The 18,277-nt window shown below is 44.0% G+C and overlaps 1 protein-coding gene across 1 annotated transcript in view; it reads right to left on the bottom strand.

Moving 5' to 3' along the window:
* cemip (cell migration inducing hyaluronidase 1) overlaps positions 1–18,277 on the bottom strand; it is a 143,141-nt gene that overhangs the window by 118,508 nt on the left and 6,356 nt on the right. Inside the window, exon 2 of the mRNA XM_079497686.1 lies at positions 455–644. The gene's annotated coding sequence lies outside the window, so the exon portion shown is untranslated. The remainder of the gene's footprint in view (positions 1–454; positions 645–18,277) is intronic.

Consider the following 18,277-nt stretch of genomic DNA (forward strand, 5'->3'; position numbering starts at 1 on the left):
AATATCGGATCGGGAAAAGTCGGTATCGGCAGATGCTCAAAATCAAATGATCGAGATCGGATCGGGAGCAAAAAAACGTGATCGGGACATCCCTAATCCTAAGTGAACTTTTCAAGCCTGTTTTCTCAACTCGCTGTTTCTCTGCAAGACATTATAAGCCATATCTCCAAAACCGGTGGATCAAACTGAACAACCAAATATGTCAATTTCTTTAAGATCACAACATTGACTACACCTGCCATTGACGAGCACAGGACAGAGAGCCTCCATCCTATCCAACGACAACACAATATTCAAAGTTTAGGCTCCCGAGAGGCTAAATCTCATCAAACGTTGGTCGGTTGGTCTTGAATGAAAATGAATGAATTAGTTAATCACGAGGACATCCCACATTAACATACGTGGATGTACTCAAGAACGACACAGGAGTGCAAAGTATCAACGAACAACTGACCTTGATGTGTGGAGAACCAGGATGACTGGAAGAACTGGCCAGATCAGATGTATGGAGAACCAGGATGACTGGAAGAACTGGCCAGATCAGATGTATGGAGAACCAGGATGACTGGAAGAACTGGCCAGATCAGATGTATGGAGAACCAGGATGACTGGAAGCGACGATGGAGGGCTCGTCTGAGGACGACCTAGAGAGAATAAATGGTTGGTTAAAAGGTTGAAACCCACAGTTCTACAGTTACATCTGGATGAATACACAACGTATGAGTGAATAGAAGAACAAGTGGTCACGGCCCTACTAGTAGTAGGGAGGGGCGGAGCCTACTAGGAAGTAGGACGACCACGGATACTCCTGGCAGCCAGCTCAGTAGCTTGCCTCGTTAGTCATTAGACTCCCAACCCACACCTCCTGGTTTCAAGCGTGAGAGTTGCCGCATCGAGCGTTGCGAAGTTTGGTAGGTTCAGCCCCGTCTGAGTTGTAACCCGGCACATAATAGTAAATTATTAAGCCCCACCTCCAAGGCAATGCCAACAACACATGCAGATAATAGGTCAGGTTCAAACTCCAGACCTTCTTGCAACAGCGAGCAATATTTCCCACCACGGAGATAAAAACAGGCCAGTAAGCTAGTAGCGACGCAAAGCTAGCCTGTCACTTACAACACGCAGCAACCCAAAAGCTCCCGAGCCGAGGGGGCGTGGCCATTTGGCACGAACGAAGGCCGGAATCCACACTCGCTTATCAGCCAGTTAACAGGAAGCAGAATGAGCGGGGAGAGAGACACAGAGCTACAGAGAGAGAGAGAGGAGATAGCGGGGGGAGAGAGACACAGAGCTACAGAGAGAGAGGAGATAGCGAGGGGAGAGAGACACAGAGCTACAGAGAGAGGAGATAGGGGGGGGGGGGGGGGGTGGGGGGGGGGGGGGACAGAGCTTTACACTGTCCTCCCACATTAGCTCTATCTATTCTGATCTGTTCCCAGCTCTCGCTCTCGCTCTCGCTCTCTCTCTCTCTCCCACAGCTAACAGGCTCTCCCCTCCCTCTCTCTCTCTCTCTCTCTCTCTCTCTCTCCCCCTCCTCTCTCTCTCTCTCTCTCTCTCCCCCTCCCTCCCTCCCTCCCTCCCTCTCTCTCTCTCTCTCTCTCTTTCTCTCTCTCTCTCTCTCTCTCTCTCTCTCTCTCTCTCTCTAAATATTGACTCTCTTCCATCGCAGCTTATTAGACTGTCATGGTGATCGATCCCATCCGACTATTCCACTGATTCAATTTGCATTCCAAACTCCCTTTTATTTCTCTCTGCCATCCATCCATCCATCCATCCATCCATCCATCCATCCATCCACACACCCACCCATCCAACTCTACATGACTGCAATATGACTAAAACTCTACATGACTGAAATATGACTAAAACTCTACATGACTGAAATATGATTAAAACCGAATGCAATGTTATTCAAAAGACTAAAATATATATCATTATTTTGCTGCTCTCTGGCGGTTTCCTTCCTCACACACCGACGTTGACAAGACTCCACCTCTTCCTCCACCCATCCTTTAACCCTCTCCTCTCCTCTCCTCTCCTCTCCTCTCCTCTCCTCTCCTCTCCTCTCCTCTCCTCTCCCCTCCCCCCTCCTCTCCTCTCCCATCCTTCTCTGTCACTTCCTCTCCCACCCTGCCCCTAAGGACGACCCATTGCAGTCAGAACTGCAAACTCACTCTCAATCTAAACTATGGAATGAACTTCCCATTGCAGTCAGAACTGCAGCCTCACTCCCAATCTTCCGCCGTAGTCTGAAAACCCACCTCTTCAGACTCCATCTTAGCCCGTATAAAGCACTTGCCATAGCACTTGCTCTAGCCTCGACCTCCTACAGGCTTATGCAACCTAGATAGCATTTTATGTAGACATAGCACTATATAGTGTATATGCATAGTTCATTATATAGATATTCCATATGTATGATTCATGATGACTTTTCTATGTATTTGATGTACTACCATGTACTACCAATCTACCATATGTTCTTGCTTACTGTAAATCGCTCTAGATTAAGAACGTCTGCCAAATGCCTAAATTGTACCCAGAAACAATATCCATTGTCTCAGCTGTAAATCCTCTCTTGCAAAAGAGAAGCACACTGAGACGGACGGACGGACGGACGGACGGACGGACGGACGGACGGGCGGACGGATGGGCGGGCGGACGGACGGACGGGCGGACGGACGGACGGACGGACGGACGGACGGACAGACAAGGAAAAGAGATTGGAACAAGCAGGAACAGCAGCTCAGCAGAGCGTTCCTCCAGGGGTGAAGCCAGGTGCCAGGATTTAAGGCATTCACTTTCAATCATGGCCATAAAGAGTTCGCTCTGCAGCCGAGTCCCTTGAGCAAGCCTGGCAATACGGAGAGGAGAGCAAATCCATCATGTTTGACTGAAAGGAAGGGAAATGGATTCCACTATTGTGAAAGGTTACATCTTGTTGCTGCCGCGGAGAAGAGAGAATATATCACTCTGGAATGGACATCGGCACACGGGCTCTGGGTTTTTAAAACGCAACGACCAAACCGTCGGGTTGAATTACCAAACCGCCGGGTTGAATTACCTGGGACAAGAACAAAGGGGGAAAGAGGAGGAGGATTTATTTTTTTTATATTTAAGATAAAGGTTCAGATACAAGCTTTCTGCATGACAGTAGAGTATTTAAGATAAAGGGTTCAGATACAAGAGTGAAGACAGTAGAGTATTTCAAGACCCAATCCAAGTATGTTTTCTGTATACTGTGAGTTATGTATCTGTACAGAGTGTGTAATCTGAGGTATGTATCTATTCTGTACAGAGTACACCAGAGTAAAGTTTGTAATGTGAGTCTGTGATGTGAACAAACAGAGAACATTCCTGATAGCTCATTTTTCATTTTTCTACACGTCAGGTTCCCAAAGAGAAAACCACAAACATTCCCCAAACCTTAACGAGATGCTCCAATAAGCATCGGGGAGAACATGTGAGGGTACCTAGCCTAGGGGACACACAGAGAACATGTGAGGGTACCTACCCTAGGGGACACAGGGAGAACATGTGAGGGTACCTACCCTAGGGGACACGGGGAGAACATGTGAGGGTACCTACCCTAGGGGACACGGGGAGAACATGTGAGGGTACCTACCCTAGGGGACACGGGGAGAACATGTGAGGGTACCTACCCTAGGGGACACGGGGAGAACATGTGAGGGTACCTACCCTAGGGGACACGGGGAGAACATGTGAGGGTACTGTTGGCCATTTGTTAGCAATGCCAATGTGCAAGTCAACGGGGCTAGGAGGAATTCCCTTGAAACACACATTAATCCTCTTTATAAATTACATTTAGCTCTAAAAACACATACATTTTTATCCTCTTTATAAATTACATTTAGCTCTAAAAACACATACATTTATATCCTCTTTATAAATTACATTTAGCTCTAAAAACACATTTACCCTCTATAAATTACATTTAGGGGGGCACAGTGGCACAGTCGGTAGTGCTGTCGCCTCACAGCTAGAAGGACCTGGGTCCATTGCCCCACCAGGTTGGCAGAGGAAGTGTAGCGCCCAGGATTACATTAGATAATTGACACTGGGTGAAAAAAATGGGTTGCAAAAATTGTGGGATAAAAATAAATACATTTAAAAAAATAAAATTTTAATTTAGCTCGTGGAACACTTACTGAAATGTAGGTAGTTTGGAATGATCTCCACAATGATTTATTAACAGATATTCTAGAAATAATAGAAATAGACAATAAAGTCAATTTTTCTTTTAATACAAAAACGTAGCCTTGTTATTGCCAATGGTGGAAAGTAACTACATTTACTAAAGTACTGCACTTGAGTACAAATTTGTTATTATACTTTACTTGAGTATTTCGAATTTTCAATACTTTGATTTCTACTCCACTACAACTCGGATCCAAATATTGTACTTTTACTCCACTACAATTATTAGAAAACCTTAGTTTAGTAGATTTAGATTAATTACAAAGCATACATTAACCACTTCAGCACTACACACACACACACACACACACACACACACACACACACACACACACACACACACACACACACACACACAGTTATTGTTCATAAATTATTCATTCATGCATGTCCTTGTGTATTTATGTCTGGTGTTTTACAGCAGCCTAGACGCTGAAAAAGATTCACATAGCTTGTTTTTAGGGCCGGGACTTTAACGCGTTAATTGAGATTAATTAACTACAGAAAAATTAACGCGTTAAAAAAATTAACGCATTTTAATCGCACTATTTTTTTCACCGCGGAACGTTGTCACTGGACAGTTTTCAGATGGACCGGCGCACCACCCAGTTCACCGAGTGAAGTGTCCGTTGTTACAGGGAGTGGAAACCACCCCCCTTCAGAATGGTATGCCCCAGCAGCATTGGGGGAACAATAACACCACCAGACAGTTCACCAGACCGGGGGAAGCCGCTGAGATCACTTTGCTTGTCCCCGTGGATTGGAAATAGGATTTAAAAGGCTATCCGATGATAGCGTGGATTACAGCACAGTTGTGTGCAATTATTCAATAAAGAATTCGCATATCACCGAAGACCGCACCTCGTCAAGCCTCCAGTATCGGCTCGATGCGAAACATGTTGCACCGAGCCTAGCCTGGAAGCTAACGTCAACAACAGTAGCTCTGGTCCTTAGCGTAGTTAGGACTCAGGAGGAGTTCTATGGTACTTAATTTGATCCTTTCCCCTCACACCCACGGAAATGCAGGCTGTGCAGCCCCTCATTTTTAGCACAAAAAAATATGTGAAAGCCTACTTTCCTCCTTCTAACACTATGGATCAGAGCTAACGTTATTCCAACTACCAGTAGCAATTCAAGGACCCGACCAGATGACATGGTTTCTAACTAAACGGTTATGGCCAAATAAAATGTAAAATCTGTTAATGGCTGTTACTGTATGTCCACGGAAGAAACACAGAGGTGCTTTGTTATGGTCATGTCACATATTTGCTGCACCAAGCCCCCCCGACCCTGTGGAATGCATTCCCTAAACTCTCAGAGACATGCCCCCACCATCCAAACCTTCAATATTGCTTTCCCCAGCTATTTCATCTATTTAATTCCTTAGTGTTTTTCCTCTAATAAAGTTGTTTTTGATGTATCATGTCCCCCTTGTAAAGCATTTTTGGGTACTCGGAAAAGCTTTATATAAATTATTAAATTTGAGATATTATTATAATTTATTACCCCTATTATTACTACAAAAACAATGTTTTATTGCTTAAACTTATGTATTCACTATTCATTGATTCACTAGTATACCAAAATCCATTTGAAAAAATTGCTTTCTCACTGTTCTCGGGTCAAATAATGATATGCGATTAAAATGCGATTAATCGAGATTAATTAACTACAAAGCCTCTGATTAATTAGATTAAAAATTTTAATCGAGTCCCAGCTCTACTTGTTTTATGTCTTTTTTTGGTGTGAGAGGAAAACATGCAGATTATAGGTCAGGTTCAAACTCCAGACCTTCTTGCTGCTGTTCAAGAACAGCAACCAGCAGCTCCACCCAGCCGCTCCACCCAGCAGCTCCACCCAGCAGCTCCACCCAGCACCCTGGTACATTTCTATGATTACTAGAATAACAATAATCACCTTTCATGAACCCAAGGACGTTTACTATGAGTACATCACTCATAGCAACAACACATTTTCTTTTTATACACGTCAACTGCTCATGATGTGTGGGCGATGTGACAGAAAAGCTGTTAATTGGTACAGTTTATCACGGCTGTAATCAGCTGAAAATAGACTGGAATATTAACACAAAAACACAGGTGTCTGAACAGCTCGTTTTCACACATCTGCAGGTGTCAAAATGAGAGCGAAACAGCGTAGCGTGGATGTGCTGAGATGAGATGTGTGTGGGTTTGTGGACAGATGTTCTAGATGTGTGTGGGATTGTGGACAGATGTTCTAGATGTGTGTGGGATTGTGGACAGATGTTCTAGATATGTGTGGGTTTGTGGACAGATGTTCTAGATGTGTGTGGGTTTGTGGACAGATGTTCTAGATATGTGTGGGTTTGTGGACAGATGTCACAGACTGGACAAGGAGCATGATGGAACGCCTAATCAAAACATAAAATATAATATGTGCGATGCTGGATTGCATTATAACACTAAGGGTGCGACAGTGCGTGTGATCACGTTTTCTAGGCGATCTGTGGCGATTAATTGAATCCGTCCGAACACGCCCAGCAGAGATTGAGTTAAGGTGAGGTAGGCCCAAAGGCTATCTGAGGTGTGTGAGTGAGAAAAGTCTCAAAGTGATTACACTGAGCATGTGATGAATCTAATCTTAGAGACACACAGTACACTACAGACATCCTGTTCTTTGCATATTCGTTTCTGGCGCAGCTTCACTCAACTGGCGCTATAGAGCAAACATTTTCATGGCAAAGACCCCATACAAACCCTTACGGGTCCATTTGGTTCAATCTGTACCCTCTCAGGGTTACATCGACACTGAGTGTTACACAGTGTAGTCTACTTCCAGAGATAAAAGGCAGTTCCGTGACCCGAATGCATCTCCAAACTGGAATGTCCTTCTTGAAATTAAAAACGTTGAGAATCACAGATCTAAAATGATCCACATCACGACTGGCCCGTTTCACGAGACGAGACAGTTGCCATGGAAACAAAGGAAACCTATTATTATCTTCAATCAGGAGCTTAAGTGCTTCAAATAGAAGTGATCTTCCGAGGTATTCTCTCTCTCTGTGGACTGAAGGAATGGAACGTTGACAGCGTTTAGCTCTTCTGAGGTATTCTCTCTCTCTGTGTGGACTGAAGGAATGGAACATGACAGCGTTTAGCTCTTCTGAGGTATTATGTCTCTCTGGACTGAAGGAATGGAACATTGACAGTGTTTAGCTCAAAGCTACGATGAACAGCCTCACCTGGACTTCAGGTGTCACGGAACAACCGCAGCGTAATCTCATAATGAAGCATTTCACACTCGGTTGCATTTAGGCACCCCTACTGTCCGTGTTGCTTTGAAATCACACCTGCCATCCGTGAGACTGCAAAGTGTCCTCGTGTGTCAGAGTGGCCCCCAACCTCAGCCTGACAGCTTAAAGTCCAATATCTCCTCTGTCTGAGCCACGAGGAATTCCCTTTGGCTTAGCGGTTAAGATGTTTGGCTTTCTTTCCACAAGGGAGAGCCGGGTTCGAATCCCAGGCGTTACAACAGCTCACAGTAAAGTCTGCAACACCTCTCCTTCCTGTCTGTCTCTGTAAGCCACACAGATACCTCTACACGCACGCACGCACACACGACACCCGCACGCACGCACGCACGCACGCACGCACGCACGCACGCACTTACACTGCTAATCATTTGCCCAGCAGGTACAGGCTTGAGTGTGTGTGTGTGTGTTCTCTCTCTCTCTTCAAGCGTTTAATGGGCCTGGAAGGGTTGTAGCTCGGTTTAATTGAATGCTCTCTCTCTCTCTCTCTCTCTCTGACATACAGACAAACAGGCCCGTTTTTACTAGTGACCTAGTCATGATTGACTGCCCCTAAGCCAATGGGAGTCTGACCCCATACTCTGAAACACCCCCATTGTGCATAAAGTGAAGTATTTAAAACCTTTTTTTGTTTTAATCTTGATGATTATGGCGTACAGCTCATGAAAATCCTATCTCAATAACTTTTACGAGACCACTAAAAAAATATTTTTTAAACGAGAAATGTCGACCATCTGAAAAGTATATTAATGTATGCAGTCAATACTTGGTCTGGGCTACTTTTGAACAAATTATTTCATCAATGGGGCGTGGCATGGAGGTGATCAGCCTGTGGCACTGTTGAGGTGTTATAGAAACCCAGGTTTGTTTGATAACAGCCGTAAATTAATTTGTATTGTTGAGTCTCATGTCTCACACCTTCCTGTTTACAGGAATAAGAGAAAACCAGCACTCACGGAACTCTCGTTTTAAGGCACTTTTAATTATTCTTTTAATCAGTTGACGTGGAGTTGTGCGAGCTATTACTCTGATAAAATCACACCTTCCTCTTGACAATACAACCTAGATTCTCTGTGAGGTTCAGTTCAGGCCAGTTCGCTGGTCAGTTAAGCACAGTAATGCCATGGTCAGTACACCAGTTACTAGTAGTTTTGGTACTGTGGGCATGTGCCAAATCGAGCTGGAAAGGAAAAATAGCATATCCATGAAGCTTGTCAACATACTGAAGCACAATGTACTCTAAAAAGATGGCTGTGTTGAGTTTTCACTGTCAGTGGATCAACACCAGCAGATAACATGGCCAAAATCATCACTGTGTTTTGTCAAGTCTAGAGTCTCAACACAACCATCTATTATGATATTTTACAGCACTGTGTGCCTCCGTACATTGACAAGCTTTATGTTGATGCTGATCTTCCTTTTCTGGCAGCACTTGGCACCTGAAAAGGCTTTTAACTCTTTGAGCGTTTCAAGGATTTCTATATAGTAGGTAGACTTCTCTATGGCAGAATGGCGTTTTTTGAATGATTTATTGAAAATTCTCTGTTGTGAATGTGTGACAACGAAAGACCTTCAGAGAAAGCTTGACTTGTCTGCTTACAGGAAAAAAATGAACTGAGTTGATAAAATGTTTAGTTCTTGTGTTGGAAGCCATTTAAAAGAGCCTGCATTTACACTGTTTTCTGTTTCTAGGACAACCAAAAAAAGTTATGCCCGGTTGAAGTTTTATTTTCTAAATAACTTTTTTTCTGCTGGGCGTACATAGCCATGCAATATCTCATTTTAAAGGGTGAGTTGTCTAGTTCAATTAAAATAAAATAAAAAGTTTCTCACATGTACCACTGTAGATATTTTGCCATCTATAAATAGCATGGTCAGTCATGATCAATCTGACCTATCCAGCTAAAAGTCCCCATAGCTCTGAAATTGGAACATCATATAAACTCAATTCTTTTTTGGGGTAAAATTAGACATTCTAACGCACATTTTGATATATACCATGTTTACATAGTCTTACCAGTACCTTGTCTATTCATGCATGCATCTCAAAAACCTGTTATGAAGAAACACAGTTTTGATAAAAAACACATCCAAGGACATTGTTTTGATATGACTTGGTGCCCATGATATGTATCAAAATATAGACTTGAATGTATACTGTATTATAAAAAAGAAATTGAGTTATTACCATCTACCGTTACAGAGTAAATCACAGTTGAAACTTGCTTAGTCATATACAATAAACCTCACAATAGTGAACAAAATAGTCATGACAGGTCTAACTCATTGTAAAAGCGTCTTTTATTTTTTACGACTACTAACATAATAAAATGATAAATATTACAGAAAATAAATAGGCCTACATACAAAACAGTTACTCCTCCCCTAGCTCTGATCCATAGCTCTAAATGCGCATTTAGAGCTATGGATCAGAGCTACTCCTCCCAAATGTCCCCAAACCCAGTCCTTGACGGTGTGTGTGTGTGTGAGTTAACCTGACTCCGCCATATGGGGCAGCAGAGTGTACACTGTGTTCCCCCCTCCTGCTCCCATCTGGGAACTCTCAGGCAGACTTGATGCCCGGCCACAAAACGGCCTGGCCAATCAGCAGCAGCTTCTAGCAACTTCTAGCAGCAGCTTCTAGCTTCTAGCTGCTGCTGATTGGCCAGGCGGTTTTTTGGCCGGGCATCAAGTCTGCCTGAGAGTTCCCAGATGGGAGCAGGAGGGGGGAACCCAGTGTACTCTCTGCTGCCCCATCTGGCGGAGTCAGGTTATGTGTGAGTAGGCTAAATAAAACAAAAACTGCCCCCCCCTGAAATGAATGAATGAATGAATCCGGTTCAGTGTCGGAGAACGCCATCGCAGTCTTGACTCTTCATCCTCCTCATCCTCCTCATCTGATGCCAGTTCTAAATATATAAAAAGAAATAAACATTTTAGCTGTAGTCAGTGCACGCTACTATTACATGGCGTTTTACCCGGCTGCTGGCGATCAAATGATTTTATTGTGCAGTGTCTTTGTGGGCCGAGTCGTGGCATGAAAAATACAAATAGATGCTTGTATAAGTAGTATCACGATAAAATAATATGGCGACGTTAGAATGAAACACCAATGAGTGATCGCTGGTAATGTAGCTAGCTGCCCAGGGTATATCCAGCACCATTGCGTCGCAATCATCCAGCAACATTGGTACTGGCTATTGCCCGGGCTTGTGGCCCGGCCAATAGCCAGTACCATTTGTGCAGCGTTTGTTAGCAACTACTACTAGCCAACAGCCAGTGGAATGTGGTGACGCGATGGTGCTGGATATACGCTGGGCAGCTACATTAGCCGCGATCACTCATTGGTGGTGTCATTCTAACGTCGCCATATTATTTTATCGTGATACTAATTATACAAACATCTATTTGTATGACACGATGCCACGATTCGGCCCACAAAGACACAGTACAATACATTCATTTGATCAGATGTTTTTGTTAGCTACGTCGATCACCTATAGTACCGACCCTTGTTATATATTCTCCGACTATGCCTGTCACGATGACTAAACCAGTTAGATCTATCCATATATGGTTCTACCACATCTATCTGATATCAGCACTAGGTCGGCTCGGGCCAAATATAGGGATCGTCTTACTAGACATGTCATATTAGGGCATTTTCGAATACAATAAAATTACCTTTTAGCGAAGGCATCAGCCTTGGTGGTAACTCCGGTGGGGAGAAGAAAAAACATTGCACACGTGTAATCCGCGAGGGTGGATGTTGCAGCCCGGCCAACGGTCTGGGACTGGAGAATGCCTCTGGACACGGATGGATCATTTTTCAGATTGTTTTTTTTGCGGCGACTGCAAACCTGGCTGAAAAACTCTTCCTCCAGTGCCCACCTCGGAGGAGTCAACCAACCCCCCTGTTCACTGGGGGCTGGGCGTCAGTTTCCAATAGGAAAGCATACACGTGTGTCACGTGACACGGGAATTCTGGGAAATGTAGTTGATATTTATGCTCAATAGTCTATACAGAGGTGCGGACCGAATTAATATATTGGTATTAATAAAAAAAGAGAACTACGGAAAATCACGTACAGGGCAGAAAAGACTAATGCAAAACTCCACGTGTTTTCCAGTAGTAATCTGTCTAAGGGTTAAATACTTAACTTTATTCACAATGGATTATATTATATATAAGAAGGAAGAAAATTAACTTTTACACAATATGGAGCTGTATACACACCACACTCTGTAACCATAGACATACTGCATATAAACACCACACTCTGCACCCATAGACATATATAAACACCACACTCTGCACCCATAGACATATATAAACACCACACTCTGCACCCATAGACATATATAAACACCACTCTGCACCCATAGACATACTGCATATAAACACCACACTCTGCACCCATAGACATATATAAACACCACACTCTGCACCCATAGACATATATAAACACCACACTCTGCACCCATAGACATATATAAACACCACACTCTGCACCCATAGACATATATAAACACCACTCTGCACCCATAGACATATATAAACACCACTCTGCACCCATAGACATATATAAACACCACTCTGCACCCATAGACATATATAAACACCACACTCTGCACCCATAGACATATATAAACACCACACTCTGCACCCATAGACATATATAAACACCACACTCTGCACCCATAGACATATATAAACACCACTCTGCACCCATAGACATATATAAACACCACACTCTGCACCCATAGACATATATAAACACCACACTCTGCACCCATAGACATATATAAACACCACACTCTGCACCCATAGACATATATAAACACCACTCTGCACCCATAGACATATATAAACACCACACTCTGCACCCATATACATATATAAACACCACACTCTGCACCCATAGACATATATAAACACCACACTCTGCACCCATAGACATATATAAACACCACACTCTGCACCCATAGACATATATAAACACCACACTCTGCACCCATAGACATATATAAACACCACTCTGCACCCATAGACATATATAAACACCACACTCTGCACCCATAGACATATATAAACACCACTCTGCACCCATAGACATATATAAACACCACACTCTGCACCCATAGACATATATAAACACCACACTCTGCACCCATAGACATATATAAACACCACACTCTGCACCCATAGACATATATAAACACCACTCTGCACCCATAGACATATATAAACACCACACTCTGCACCCATAGACATATATAAACACCACACTCTGCACCCATACATATATAAACTCCACACTCTGCACCCATAGACATATATAAACTCCACACTCTGCACCCATAGACATATATAAACACCACACTCTGCACCCATAGGCATATATAAACACAACTCTGCACCCATAGACATCTTTATATACCTGTATAAACAGCGCAGCGCGGAGCGGAGCAGAGCAGAGCGTCTGATAACAGTGCCTAATGTTATGAGCTAAACTGGAGAGCAGGAATGATGCACAATGGAGACAGCGCTTGTTGCACCTGACAAATATCATTTCTTGTTTTCAGGTTGCTGATCTACAAGCTTCTACAAGCACACACACGCACATTGCATACATGCATGACGCACAGTGCTGGTGCCCACCGACGAATCGTGCGCGTGTGCGTCAGTTGTGCGTGTTTGCATTGAAAGGCCTTTTCTTGCCCCGAAGTCATAAACCCAAGCAGCAGATGATTGACAGCCCACAGAATGCTCGTTCTTATCTTTATTATAGTGTCAGCAGGCCAATTAACAGTGGCTGTGAGCAATACAGAGGGTATTAAGTACAATAATGATGTAGGACTTGCCCCAAAAATACCTCTTTGCTCTGCTATGACCTGTTATAGAGGTAAAATACTCCCTGAGATACCATCTCCATTCTCCATCCCGTTTCTCTCACCCTAGGAGGGAATCACACACACACATACACACACACACACACACACACACACACACACACACACACACACTCACTCACACTATCTGTGGTGATGCACTAATACAACACATATTGGCCAATAGAGGGTATGCGCATGCTTAAAGTGAATGGCACATCGAGTGGCAAAGCGAGTGGCAAAGCAACACGCAAAGTGAGTTTAACATTGTTTAACGTTGTTTAATGCAATCAGATTTCTGTTTGGCTATCAAGGCCAGAAAGTCGTTTTTTGCCACTCGATATATAGGCATTCCTGCATAACTTCCGGGTTTGATGATGATGTCACGCGCATACTCTCTATATGCGTACCAAAAATAGCAGATCTACAAGATCACCAAGTGTCGCACTGAACATGTAAATGGACAATAATTGACAGCAGCGCGATGGAGCAGTCATTAGCGCCGTCGCCTCACAGCTAGAAGGTCCTGGAAGGTTCGCCATTAAAACACATTCAGGACGGGAACCCCTTTTGGTGTTTTAAGCATTATGTTATACTTTAGCTATTGAAAAATGTGGCGCAAATCTTTGAATTTATACATATTCAATCACAGCGAACATTTTTAACTCAAATCTTTGCTTCTGGGGGGGGGGTCCCTGGAACAACATATTTTCAGATGGGGGTCGGAAGCCAATTACATACAATTGTGGGGGTCCTTGACATGAAAATGTTTGAGAACACTGGCATAGAAAGTTTAGAAACACTGACACGATTTAGAAGACATTTGTAGAATTGTCCTAAATGGAGTTAGATCAAATGTATACTTAAAGTACCAAAGGTATAAGTAAGTGTTGACTACTAAGTAGTGATGATGCAGAATGTCCTGTTCCGATGTTTGAAATGTATACAAATCTTTTGTAGATCTTTTGTAGATCATCTATGTAAATTGCCAGGCTGAAGGGGTTAATGTAGGACTTGTGACTACATTTATCAGTAAAACTAGTGACTACATTTACCAAATTTGTAGAGGAATAAAAAGTACAATATTTGCCTCTAATGGTATTGGAACATGGAAATACTCCAGTGAAGTAAAGTAAAGCACAATACCTCAAAATTGTACTTAAGTACAGCACTTGACAGTTACTTCCCACCACTGCAGTGACAGCAACACGGGATTAGATTGACACCTAGTAGACTGATGAAAGACAAGGTCTCTCTCTCTCTCTCTCTCTGAGAGACTCAGTGATGTATTATTCAGCGTCCACTGGGGAGAACCCCACCGAGTGCACACACACACACGCACCCACACACACACACGCACCCACACACACACACACACGCACCCACACACACAGCATATTTATCGATGAAAACGCATTGGATATTCGGCGCCACGCTCACACTTTGTGTGTTTTGTCGACTTTAGGGTGGTTGGAAGGTCACGAGGTGGGTTCTTCTGATCCCAGTTCAGATCTCTCCCCGGGTTTGACTGAGGCTGGCGATGCCTACAGTCATGCACGCACATGCACACGCACACGCACACACACACACACACACACACACACACACACACACACACACACACACACACACACTGCAGTGTTAGCTCAAAGGTTCCTTTAGACAATGTGAAACTCACAGACGTATACTTTTCTGATGACTCATCGCTGACTAACTGTTCAGACAAGCTTAATGTGTGATTATGTGTGATGTGAAGTATATAATAGGCATTAGTTCATATATTCCATTCAAACACTGTTGCATGGCTTGGTAGAGTAACTGATTTTATATTCGCCCTCTGGTGGAACCTGATATACAACACAGGCCCTGTTTTATTAGCGACCTAGTCATAGCTGCCCCTCTAAGCCAATGGGAGTCTGACCACATACTGCCTAAGCCAATGGGAGTCTGACCCCATACTGCCTAAGCCAATGGTGGATCTCCTACTGGATCTACTGGATCTCCTACTGGATCAATATGAACAGTGAAATAAACCAATTCTACTGTATCAATATGAACAGCTGTATCAATCTATAAAACATTTCTTTCACCTCCGCAGAGAAGAGCAGAGCAGAGCAGACATATCCAAGCTATCACCTCATCCCCCACCAGGAACAATCTCCTTCCGTCTCTCATTCTCTCCTCTCTGGCTGATAGCTGGTACAGGATTATGGTCAGCCAACAGCAGCCAAAATGATGAAGGCACCGAGGCCAGTGTGACACCTGTCAGCAGACTGACAGCCACTAGACGCACGCACGCACACACACAGACCTGCAGCCACTATAATTTTAGAGCCCAGAGAAATGATTCTGTCAATGGTCTGTCAAACCCTCCTCAAGTCATTACAGCTCACATGCAGAGACACACGCCTGCAGGTGCACACTGCACACGGATAAGACACACACACACACACACACACAGTCACAGTCACAGTCACACACACACACACACACACACACACACACACACACACACACACACACACACACACACACACACACACACACACACACACACACACACACACACACACACACACACACACACACACACACACACACACCATCATCATCGGCGGTCACTCGTATCCGAGTATGACTGTCCTCCTTCTTGGTCCTTGTGGGTCGTCAGGTGGCGATGGAGGCCGATTCTGGACCCGATTATTCTGGTGCAGTGTGGACAGGGGAATGTAGTGGTGGGTTTGGGTTGGACCGGTTTACTGGATGCTCTCTCCTTTCTGAGTCTGCGCTTGTCCTGTGCAGCATGGCGGAGGTCATTATCATATTTTGCAGCACCCTCACGGACAAGGTTTCTCCAGGTCGTCCTGTCTGTTGCCTTGTCTTCCCAAGCTTTGAGGTCAATGTGGCACTTCTTTAGGATTGTTTTAATATTGTCCTTATACCTCTTCTTTTGACCTCCCGGGGCCCGTTTCCCTTTAACAAGCTGGGAGTACAGGACTTGTTTTGGGAGGCGAGAGTCAGGCATGCGGACAACATGGCCAGTCCATCTGAGCTGGTTTTGGGCAATGGTGGCAGTGATGGTGAGAACGTTTGCCTCCTCCAGGACGCTGGTGTTAGTGCGTCGGTCCTCCCAGCTAATCCTGAGGATTTTCCGGAGACACCTCTGATGTCTAAAGTGCCTTTATGTGCCTGCTGTATGTGGTCGAAGGCCTCTGACCCATACAGAAGGGTGGGGAGCACCACAGCTTTGTATACCAAGATTTTGGTCTTTGGTTGGAGGTCGCGGTTCTCAAAGACTCTCTTCCTTAGCCTTGAGAAAGAGCCACTGGCACAACTGAGGCGATGGTGTATTTCATCATCGATGACAGCATTTGAGGATAGGAGGCTGCCGAGGTATGGGAAGTGGTCCACATTTTCCAGTGTGATGTTGTCGATGGAGATGTTGGGGGGTAGGACAGGTGTACTGCTGTTTGGTGGTGGTTGGTGGAGGATTTGGGTCTTTTTTATGTTAATGGCCAGACCAAGCTGTTTGTATGCTTTCGCAAATGCGGATAAGATGGACTGTAGGTCCTCTTCCGAAAGGGCTACAAGGGCGTTGTCGTCCACATACTGCAGCTCCATACACACACACACACACACACACACACAGTCCCCGAACATTCGTGGTTCGAACGCGACCATAATTATTTACAATATGAAAACCATGCATCTTGAACAACACTGGGATTACTTATGGAACCTGCAGCAGTAGGTGAGTAATTACTTTGTTTGTTTTGGTTTGGTTGAGCTGCTAACAAACGTCCTCCTGCTGCTTAACGACTAGCCTACACATTGTCTGTGAGCACCTTTATCTTTTGCATCTGCCCGTGTGTGTGGGAAGCACATCACATGTTCAGTACCAGAGGAGACTCTGGTTCAGCTAATAAACAAACACATCAGCTGTACCTGGAAGGCAGCAGTATATCAGAGTGACTACCTGGATGAAAGGAAGGGCTGCAGCAGAATTATATGAGTGAGTGGAGTCTCTGTCTCCATTATTACGATGCCGTGGCTGCAGATCACACTCACACTCCATTTCTCTTTTTATAGCGCGCATTAAAATGACAGAAGACAAACCAGAGTCCTATAGTACGGAACTTGAAGCACAAAGAACGATAAGCTCTCACACTCAAACTCACACTCAACTCCATTTCTCTTTTTACAGACACACATTTAAAATGACAACCAGTCAGTCCCATACGGACCGAAAACATCGTAAAAAAACAGCGCAATAAACTGCAGCAGAGTAAAACACAACTTGAATACAAAGAAGACAAAGAAAGAAAAAACAGCACACAACAGAAACAGACTTACTGTAATTATGAACACATACAGTCAGTGTGAGGTGGTGGAATTACATGTTATAATGTAATTATGAACACATACAGTCAGTGTGAGGTGGTAGAATTACTGTACATGTTTTAAATGTAATTATGAAAACATAGTCAGTGTGAGGTGGTAGAATTACATATTATGTTTCACTAATTTTCCTTTTGATTAATATATATACACTGGTTTAGAGAGGCAAAACCACAGCTCCCCATTTCACCACGCACGCACACGCACACACACACACACACACACACACACACACACACACACACACACACACACACACACACACACACACACACACACACACACACACACACTCTGTCTCTCCTCAGAGCCCTTCCATGCGTATAGCGAGGCCTGTCCAAACAGATATCTTGGCTCTCGGGAGGCAGAGCTTGTCAAACAAGCGACTGGTTAAGTTGTGTGTGTGTGCATACACATGTGTGAACACATATCTATCTGTCTATATCTATATATATCAATACATACACGTGTGTGAAC

Source organism: Electrona antarctica, assembly GCF_951216825.1.
Source record: "Electrona antarctica genome assembly, chromosome: 3".
NCBI lineage: Eukaryota > Metazoa > Chordata > Actinopteri > Myctophiformes > Myctophidae > Electrona > Electrona antarctica.